Below are 9,358 nucleotides of genomic sequence, written 5' to 3'. Positions count from 1 at the left end.
TATCACACATTTTGTAAGCTATGTTTGAGACTCCTTAGACACAAATAAAAACATCGTTCTAATTTTGTCCCAATCCAAACTTGAAGTCATGTCAAAATTGTATTAAATGAAAATGATTTCCCTATCTTTTGGCTTCTGAAAGCATTTTAAATCAAGTTTAAAGGACACATTTTTCAATGTAGTAAGAGAAATCTGCTTTGGCCACTCATTTTGACGGATTTGGAGTCCATCGTGGGCTATCATTCTTGGCTGCAAAAGAAAAACCTAACTTTTTCTACCCCTGATTGCTGGGCCTCTCTTCTTTTCTGCTACTAAGAAAAACTAAGCTCTCCCCCTCCCTCCTCCCCATGATCATCCCAATTACTTCCTTTCAAAAAATTAAATGGAGGAACTGTGATTGTACTTGTTTGCATCAAGCCATTTCCCCTGTTAATTGAATGTTTCCTTTCCCTGCAAGGTAACATTTTGATGAACATCCCATTCATTAATGTGTTTGCCTCATTCTAAAAGCTAAAAGAAAGTTTAAAATTACATCTGCCAGTTGCCAAATAAAGACAATACCACAAGTATTTGCAATGCAAAGTACTTTTTAAAAACAATTTAAGATGCATACGACTGAAGCTTCAAAACTGAAACTATGAGAATTCAGGACCTTAAAAAACCATGACAAACAATTTTTACATTTTATCAAATGAATTAATTACTTAAAAGATTCTTATGATACATTACATTTTCTTTCACTACTTCATTTCATCTATAGAGATGGGAAAAACATTGGCCACAGGGGGAATGTTTTGCTTTTTTTTTTTTTTTTTGCTTTTTTTTTACATTTGCTTTTAGGCATTTGAATTTTCCAAGCATCTTGACAGCCTTTCCCTCTCTTTGAACAATGTTTTCCAAATGACCAAAATGTATGTTACAATATATTTTCAAAGAGCTGTCATTTTGGGAGAAATCCAGAATAATCCAAAACAGTAAAAATAAATAAGATCTACAATGTATTACTTGGTGAATTACTATCCATGTTTTCCTACCATCAGGAATATGTGACCCAACTGCACAGTACACTAGATTAGTTGCAAACATTGCAGCTATACAGGTTGAGCATCCCTTATGCAAAACACTTAAGAGTAGAAATATTTTGGGTTTTAGAGTTTTTTTAAAAAAAATGGAATACTTTTCTATACATATTCAAATATCTTGGAGATGAGACTCAAATCTGAAAGCAAAATTCATTTATGGTTCACATACATCTTATACACAAAGCCTGAAGGTCATTTTACACACAATAATTTTGTCAGGGGAGAATGCTTCTAGAATATGGCCATATAGCCTGAAAAACCTAGAACAACCCAACAATTTTGTTCATGAAACAAAGTTTATGTATATTGAAATATCATAAAGCAAAAGTATTGCTATCTCATCCACCCTTGTGCACAATTTTAGATGTTGGATAATTTCAGATTTCCATGCTGGGAAGGACGGTATTGGGTTGCAGCAGCTTAAAGTGGACAGGTGGTGGAGTGATCAATGAATATTCAGCAGAATATTTTTTTTCTCATGTATGGGAACTCCACTGATGGAAAATACCACTTTCCATCAATGGAAAATGTTTTTGGTGAAGCTTTCACTATTCAGACCCAGTGGAGTAAGGTTTCCTGTCAAAGTATATAGAAAGAAGGGCAATTATGGGAGGAGCCTTCACATTACACATGCATAATTTAGGTTCCTGTAATCCTACAATAGTCCTTCAGAACTACTAGAAGTGATAGTTCTACTAATTTTAGTTCCATTTAAAAACTGATATACTGAATAAATAAAAACCCAAATATATGATACTGTACTTCTGTAATTTTAGTAAGTCCCATGAATGAATCTTGCTCCCAGTTAAGTAGTTATACATTACTGCAGCCCTATTCTTTCAAGCCTTATTTTACCTTGTTTACTACTTTGAACATTTTTCCTGCATCCTTCTATTTCTTCTTAATTTTGTCTACTTAAAAGTGATCTGTCTTCTAGTTTTATCTTCCTCTCAGTCTAGCCCGACTATTGGACATACATTTTATTTCAGACATTTAAGATGTATGCTGCACCATGTAAATGTAGCTGCACTGATAGTGAGCACCTTTGAATTAGTACAAAGAATGAGTCTGGCTTTCAGCAGAACCATCAGTAATAATAAGGGGGAAAGGGAAGCAAGAATCCAGGAGATGATGATATTTCATAAAGCCTTTAAGAGTAGGCTTTATTCTTCTCTTGTTGTTGCTGCTAGTAGGTATGTGGGTGGGTGATATGATTTTAGAGCTAGAAAAAAAAGCATTTGAACATTTTGTTCACATACAGAATATATATATATATATTTCCACCCTCATTTCTGTGTTTAATTTTCTTGTTCCCATTAATTACATCTACCAGACTCCCTCTTTTTTCTTTTGTCTAAATGTCAAAAGTGCTTTTTTATTTTTCATGGTGTGTTCAATAAATGAGACAAACATTTTCATCAATTGGAAACTTTTTTCTTCTGTATTTTATCTTTGTATAACAACCTTATTCTACCAAATAATTCCACATTATTTGCTAGAATGGTCCTCATGCAAAAATGAATGTTGTGTATTTGGCGGACTTCAGTGTGAGTTTTATTTTTGGTCCAATTCACAAATCAAACCTAGGGCTGAAATGTAACTTTTGTTGTTTGGCTTCTGCTTCAGCAGTTAGAGAACTGACAAGTCCTAACTAACCTTCTGGGAAGCAACTGTTCTTCTTTCCCAGAAAAACAAGTTTTAGGTTAAGCTCAGAGAGAAGCTAGGGGCTGTTGTGTGTGTAGCAACAGCCAAGTGTTAAGAAACAACCATATTCCTCAAAACAGGCAGGCATCTAAGGAAATCAGTGGGTAATTTCTGCGAGTAATTCTGGAATATAGCTTGCCAATTAAAGAATTTAAAAAATGATAAATTTACACAACCAATAAGGGGGGAAACAGAGCTAAAAGATCGACCTCTATCTGGTTAAGAGAAGTTTCTCTTATATTATTATTTCTAATCTACACACTCCTGGCTGAGATTTCTAACAGACCTGAGGTGAGACTTGGCAGTTCTTTCCTCAGATGAAACCAGATAGCGATAGATAATGCATTACTTTTATTATACAGTCACAGACTAGGAGTGATAGTGATAGATAGATAGATAGATAGATAGATAGATGATAGAAACAATCTTATTAGTATGATTTTAAATACAAAAAAGAAAAAAAATCAAAATTCCAGTCATTTCTGGTCCCAAGCACTCAACCCAGATTTTAGTACTACATTTAAACTAGTGAAGCTCAACACCACACTTGGCACAAAGGTCTAGTGAACCAAAACAGAGCCTGTAGCACACACTGGTGAAACTGGAGGTCACTGCTCATGAAATCTGTTTGCTCTCCAACCGGCGAAATCACCAGACAAGACCATGTTGTGGGTTAACTATGGACAACGTTTATTATATGTTACCAATCAATCTCTGTGTGATCATCCAATCCAATTTATCAATCAACATAAACTTGAACATGAATTTGAACTTGACAGTGAACTTGAACATGAATTTGAACTTGAATTTGTTATTAATCAGATGAGGTGGTGGCCCCGCCTGACCACGTCATCCTCTGACAAGGGCAAGACACCATAATTCCCGGATGCAACCCACATGTTGCTCCTATGGGAACTCATCAGGTAACAGGTAGAGACTGTAGCGTACTCCCCCTTCCTGTGGTGCACACCAGTACCTGCATGTGCCTGCCATACCTTTGATGCCTATTTAAGACCCCCCCTTCAACCCAATTTGCCCAAAATGCGCAGTGTAGGGTAGGCGAAAAAAAACCCCAGAACATGGCGGGGGAAAAAATTCCTACCCGGCCCCTAACGGCGACCCTTGACAAGTACACTGCAGCGGTGGCGGGTGGGTGGGTCAACTGACTAAGGCCAAGTGAGGTGGGCTGAGCTCAATTCACCTGGGCCACGCCCACAACAAGCCCTTGCTGGGACTTTTAACTCTTTGTCTTCCCTTCGCTGGAAGGGAGCAAAGGACTTCCCTACCATCATGCTGAAGGCAGGAAAGGAATTTTGAATGCACTGTTAGCACCCCCTTTAGAGTACTCTTTTTATATGTTATTAAAGGGCCATTTCCCCTTAAAGTTTTGTGTAAAGTAACTGGGTATCATCATAAATATCAGACAACCTTAAACTGTGGTCCTCCAGCTCTTTGGGCCTCCAAATCCTAGAAACCCTGTTCAATAGTCATAAATTCTGGGAGTTGGAGGCCCAAATAGCTGGAGAGTCAGTGTTTGAGGATGCCTGATAAAAACCAAGGACTCTCATTAAAAAAAATTAATTCATACATACAAAACACTGACAAAACACTGCACTCTACATTGTAGTAATGTAGAGTGCAGGAATTCTATGTATATATCTTGATATTGATATTGGTTGACCTGCCCTATATACTCATGTATAAGTCTAACAACTTTAGTCAAAATATCAACCCCCAAAAATAGTGTTGACTTATCTATTGGTCAATGTTGCCTTAACTCTAAAACGAAGCCATCCCCTTCTCTGAGCAAAGTGGAAAAAGTCAAGAGCTTAGTCTCATTGTAGGAGAACCTAAAGGAAGCACCAACGTCTTGTACTTTCTCTGCCACAGTGTTGCTTCTGGCCTTTTTTGAATGCCTTGCTGGAAAAATGGCAGTGGAGGCTAGGGGTAGTTGACCTCCTGATGCATAATTGGTGCTTTTCCGTCTCCATAGAATTGCCATCACCTTTCCATGAGTCATATCAAAATCCATAATTTTGGTTCCCAAACCTGCTCATGTATGAGGTTGACTTATATAGGGGTATATATGGAAGCTGACATGTCCATTGTTCGAAGAGACAAGCAGGTATTTCCTTCTTTTTTGTAAATCCCTGATAAAGTTAAAATCTTATACTTTTGAAAATCTTATCTCCAAATTCTCTTTACTGCAGCTCTGCATATTTCTTTGAATATTTATTTCTTTTCCTTAGAAATAAAATTCCTGTTAAAAACTATTGGTTCCACAACTGTCTTAACTAATGGATTATGGGTTCATAAACAACCATATCTACTCCTTTATAGCTTTATGCTTTGATGTTATTTTCCAGCTTGTTAATCTCTCTAACTTTACTGCCTCCTTCTTTTTTTTATTATACTTCTTTTCATCCTCTTCTAATAACTCCATTTCATGTTCATTGAAGTTGTTAGCCCTGATGGCTCTGGCTCATTCTTCCCACATACAATAAAAGGCACCTTTTATCCTCTTTCATCATCTGTTGAATATATCAGTTCTAGAAAAGGAGAAAGCTCTGTTGTGTCCTTTTCTCTGCTTACACAGTAAAATTTATCTCTCCTTCATTTTGGTAACTGAGCTGCAGCCACACCAAGCATTTTAGTATGGTGTCTTTCTAAAAGGTATATTAAACATAATAAGATGCTTTACAGAAAACAGTCATCCAGCACAGCATAAAAGCTTCTTTTCAGTTGATTATAGTCTGACCTTCTCGCTTTGTAGTAAGGCTCTCCAAAATATTTGTCTGCAAAAAAATTCCAGGACAATTTTCAATGTGATCATTTTTACATTACCTGATGGTTTTGACAGAGGATTTTAAAAGCTCATTTATGGTGACAAATTTGTTATTCCAATAATTTGACTTTTAACTATTTAATTCTGTTGCTTTTGAACTCCTGGCCAAAATAAAAGAGCATTTTAGTACTGGTTTTCTTTCTTTTCTCATATTACCAATTTAGCTCCAGGTCTGATATTAATTGCAAGTTATTACAGTACAGCACAGGATTCCTGCCAATAACTTCTTGGGGAATATGGCTGTATTACTAGATAGCCCTCCACTCTGACCTCAAAGAATTGACTTTATGAAATGCCATCGCTGTTGGCTTTACTCTCAGTAATGTTTGGCATAGGGACCAAAAAGAAGGACTTCTGAAACAGAACGATGTAAGCTTTGAAACTGCAAAATCCATAGGACTTTGGTTTTCCAAGCAAAATCCAATGTTGGCCTGTCAGCTAAAGGACAACAAATTAGTAGAAAGAGATTCATTGCTCATTTTACTAAATAATAATAATTAAGCACCATTTACATAAGTAGAAGAAAAAGCAATGCTTCCATTTAAGTTAAATTGCTGTTTCTCAAATTATATTAAGCCGCCTTGTCCTGGTTTTGGGTTTTAGTGGAAAGAAAACAACACAAATGTTTGAACTCTTTTTCTCATCCATTCCACCCAAAACCTTTCTCTAGTTTTCCCTTTTATTCTTCCATGATGATCTCATCTTCTTGATTTCCACATGGATCCCAGCAAAAGTCCAATGGTGAACAGCTTCAGGATTCAGCTTATTGAGACAGGCAAAGTGCCTCTGTACAGTGTTTGGTGTAAAACATCTAGATTTATAGACCACTCCTCTCCAAAATGCCCTACAAGTTATAGGTTTACACTTTTTAAAAAAAAAATGGCACTGTTCCATGTTCGAGTCAGACTCCAAAAGGTGGTTTAGACAGAGAAGGATTTTATTGGGGGAGGGGAGTTGAAGGAGGAAAACCATTTCCCCATTTTTACCAGTTATCCCTCCCTTTCCCATATCATAAACAATAGTTGATTCAACAATGGTGACATGGGTGGGGGAAATAACAGGAAAACAGGGGGAAATTGTTTAACTTCTTCAACCCCCTACTCCCTTCTCTGTCTAGCGCTCTCTTTGTGGCCTCTGCCCAGATAAAGAACTAGCTAAGATATATAAAATGTGCTAGCTATTTAATACCATTCCTCATATAATTAATGAACTTAATTCTAGAATTCTACTTTATCATTTTTGTTAACATTTATTGTATTTATTTATTGAATTATAAAATGCACAGCTTAAATTTAGCAAGTTAGTTTCCATCTCTATTCTCACCTATATCATATTGAAATTGGGATAGCTAATCCAAGACACCCCCCCCCCCCCCCCCACAATTGCTCACTGGGCATGGGGAGATTTGGTTAATAACCCTTTCATTGCTATTCATTGGAACTGCCAAGATTTTGGGATGTAATGGTACATTTCTCAGTCTGCTCCTCCATAAATACAATTGGGATTTTCCCCTCTACAATTTGATAGAAGCCTCTTAATATCTCAGCAATGCTGCTAGATCACATTCTCTGAGTCAGGCCATCGTAAGAAAAGAAAAAAAGCATCTAGGATGAATTTTTCCATATATCACCTCCCCTAAAGTGATGCATACCAGAATTGCAGACCCCAAATGAAAATTCATCCAATAGACACAGTGCTGATAATACTTTTGAATTTAACAGCTGAGATTGTGCTGCACCATGCAATCTCACTGCTGGCATGAAAGACATTCAGGCACAACTTCATTAAATATCCTTGAGTAAATTTCAGAGTTATATGCAAGGCACAGTTATAATAGTTCAGTACCACCTTGATGCTGTGCATTAGAGATACAGTATCTAATTCCAAGAATGTTACCTAGAACAAAACCTAGGATGGTGCCTTGATAATTAAGGTGGTACCAAGTGCTCTCAGACTCAGTTCTTTAAAATAAGAGCTATGAGCATTGTAAATCCTATAATGAGACACATATTCATGCTGTGTGCATATTAAAGACCTTGTATAAATGATAAATTATAGTAATTCAATAATCTTGTTAATATGACCTTGTGCATAGGCTGGACGTTTTCTAACTCTGGTATAAATTTTTGGATTATTTGTCCTTGTTAGTTTCTCAGTTCACCCCTCCTTCCTTACCACTATCATTGTCCCATTGAAAATATTTGAATATGCTTTCTAGGTCTTCACAGCTGAAATAATTAACTTTCATTTGTTTCTTCTTAATTGCTTTTGCACTCTGAAATTCAGGTCACATATACTTCCCAACCCTCACACACTGATATTTTGCCTTGTTTGTTCTGCCTTAACATTTAATATTCTTTGGAAATCTTTTTTATCAACTTTGTTTAAGCCAATTAGCATTTAGATCACCATGATTTGTCTAAGAAATGTATTCAATAAGCTGGATGTTTTCCTACATAATAATGTAAATTTCAGAATATTTTATATAGATTTATGTCACAGAAAAGCCAAGAAGCTTCAGTGACTTTTTTCCAAAGAAATTCAGAGTAAGCATTAAAACACCTTCTTGTATAGACATAGAGTGCACAAAGCTACAGATGATGTCTGTTTAGGAACTCAATGAAGATCTTGTTAACTTTATCATCAAAGGATCATTTAAAATGCACATCCTGTGCATATATGCACATGGACATACAGCATATGAAGCTCACAGTAGCACAGTGGGTTAAACCACTGAGCTGCCGAACTTGCTGATCAAAAGGTCACGGGGAATAGCATGAGCTTCTACTGTTAGCCCCAGCTTCTGCCAACCTAGCAATTCAAAAACATGCAAATATGAGATCAATAGGAACTACGCATTTTTTCAAAGGCAGCCCTATGTACAGCGTGTTGCAGTAATCTAGATGGGCTATAACTAAGAAATGTACCACTGTGGCCAGATCTGGCTTTCCAAGGAATGAGTGCAATTGGCTCACATGTTTTAATTTTAATTGTGCAAAGGCCCTCCTAGCTACCACAGATACCTAGGCCTCCAGGTTTCGCACTTAGTTCAGGAGGACCCCCAAACTATGGGGGAGTGTAACCCTATCCAGCACAGGCTGGATCCCCATTCCCTGAGCTACCTGCCAACTGACCTCTGTCTTGTCTGGATTAAGTTTCCATTTGTTTGCCCTCATCTGGCCCATTACTGATGACAGGCACTGGTTTAGGGTCAGATCAGCTTCCTTGGCATTAGGTGAAAAGGAGGAATAGAGTTGGGTGTCATCTGCATATAGGCCTTGTTGGCGTGTCATTTTTTCAAATGACTGAGGCTAGGTGTTGCTTGTGCACTGGGAGAAGCATCTATCACTAACAGTGATCATTTGAAACTCTATACCCCTCTTTTTTTAGGTGGTAAGACTGTCATTCACAAGTGGTTCATGGTTGCAGAGATAAAGTGATTTCAAATTGGATCCATCTTTTTGAAACACCTTGTAGTCTAAACATATTTGCCTGTGCTTCAATCATTTCCTGGCATGCTGAATGAATTGCATACTGTCCTGTTAACTATAAACAAGTCTTCAGATTTCACCCCTCCCTTCTTCCTACAGCTTAGAAACAACCCTGTTGCAAACTTACATTGCAAGTTCTAATGGGGAGATGTATAGAATTTTGTTAATAAAAGCTATTATATTAACAATATTCATAGAGAACCCAAATTCCATCATCAAGATTCAGCAGACAGCTG

This window comes from Anolis sagrei, chromosome 5 (genome assembly GCF_037176765.1).
Source record: "Anolis sagrei isolate rAnoSag1 chromosome 5, rAnoSag1.mat, whole genome shotgun sequence".
NCBI classification, from domain to species: Eukaryota; Metazoa; Chordata; class Lepidosauria; order Squamata; family Dactyloidae; genus Anolis; species Anolis sagrei.
This window is presented reverse-complemented; position numbering follows the sequence as displayed.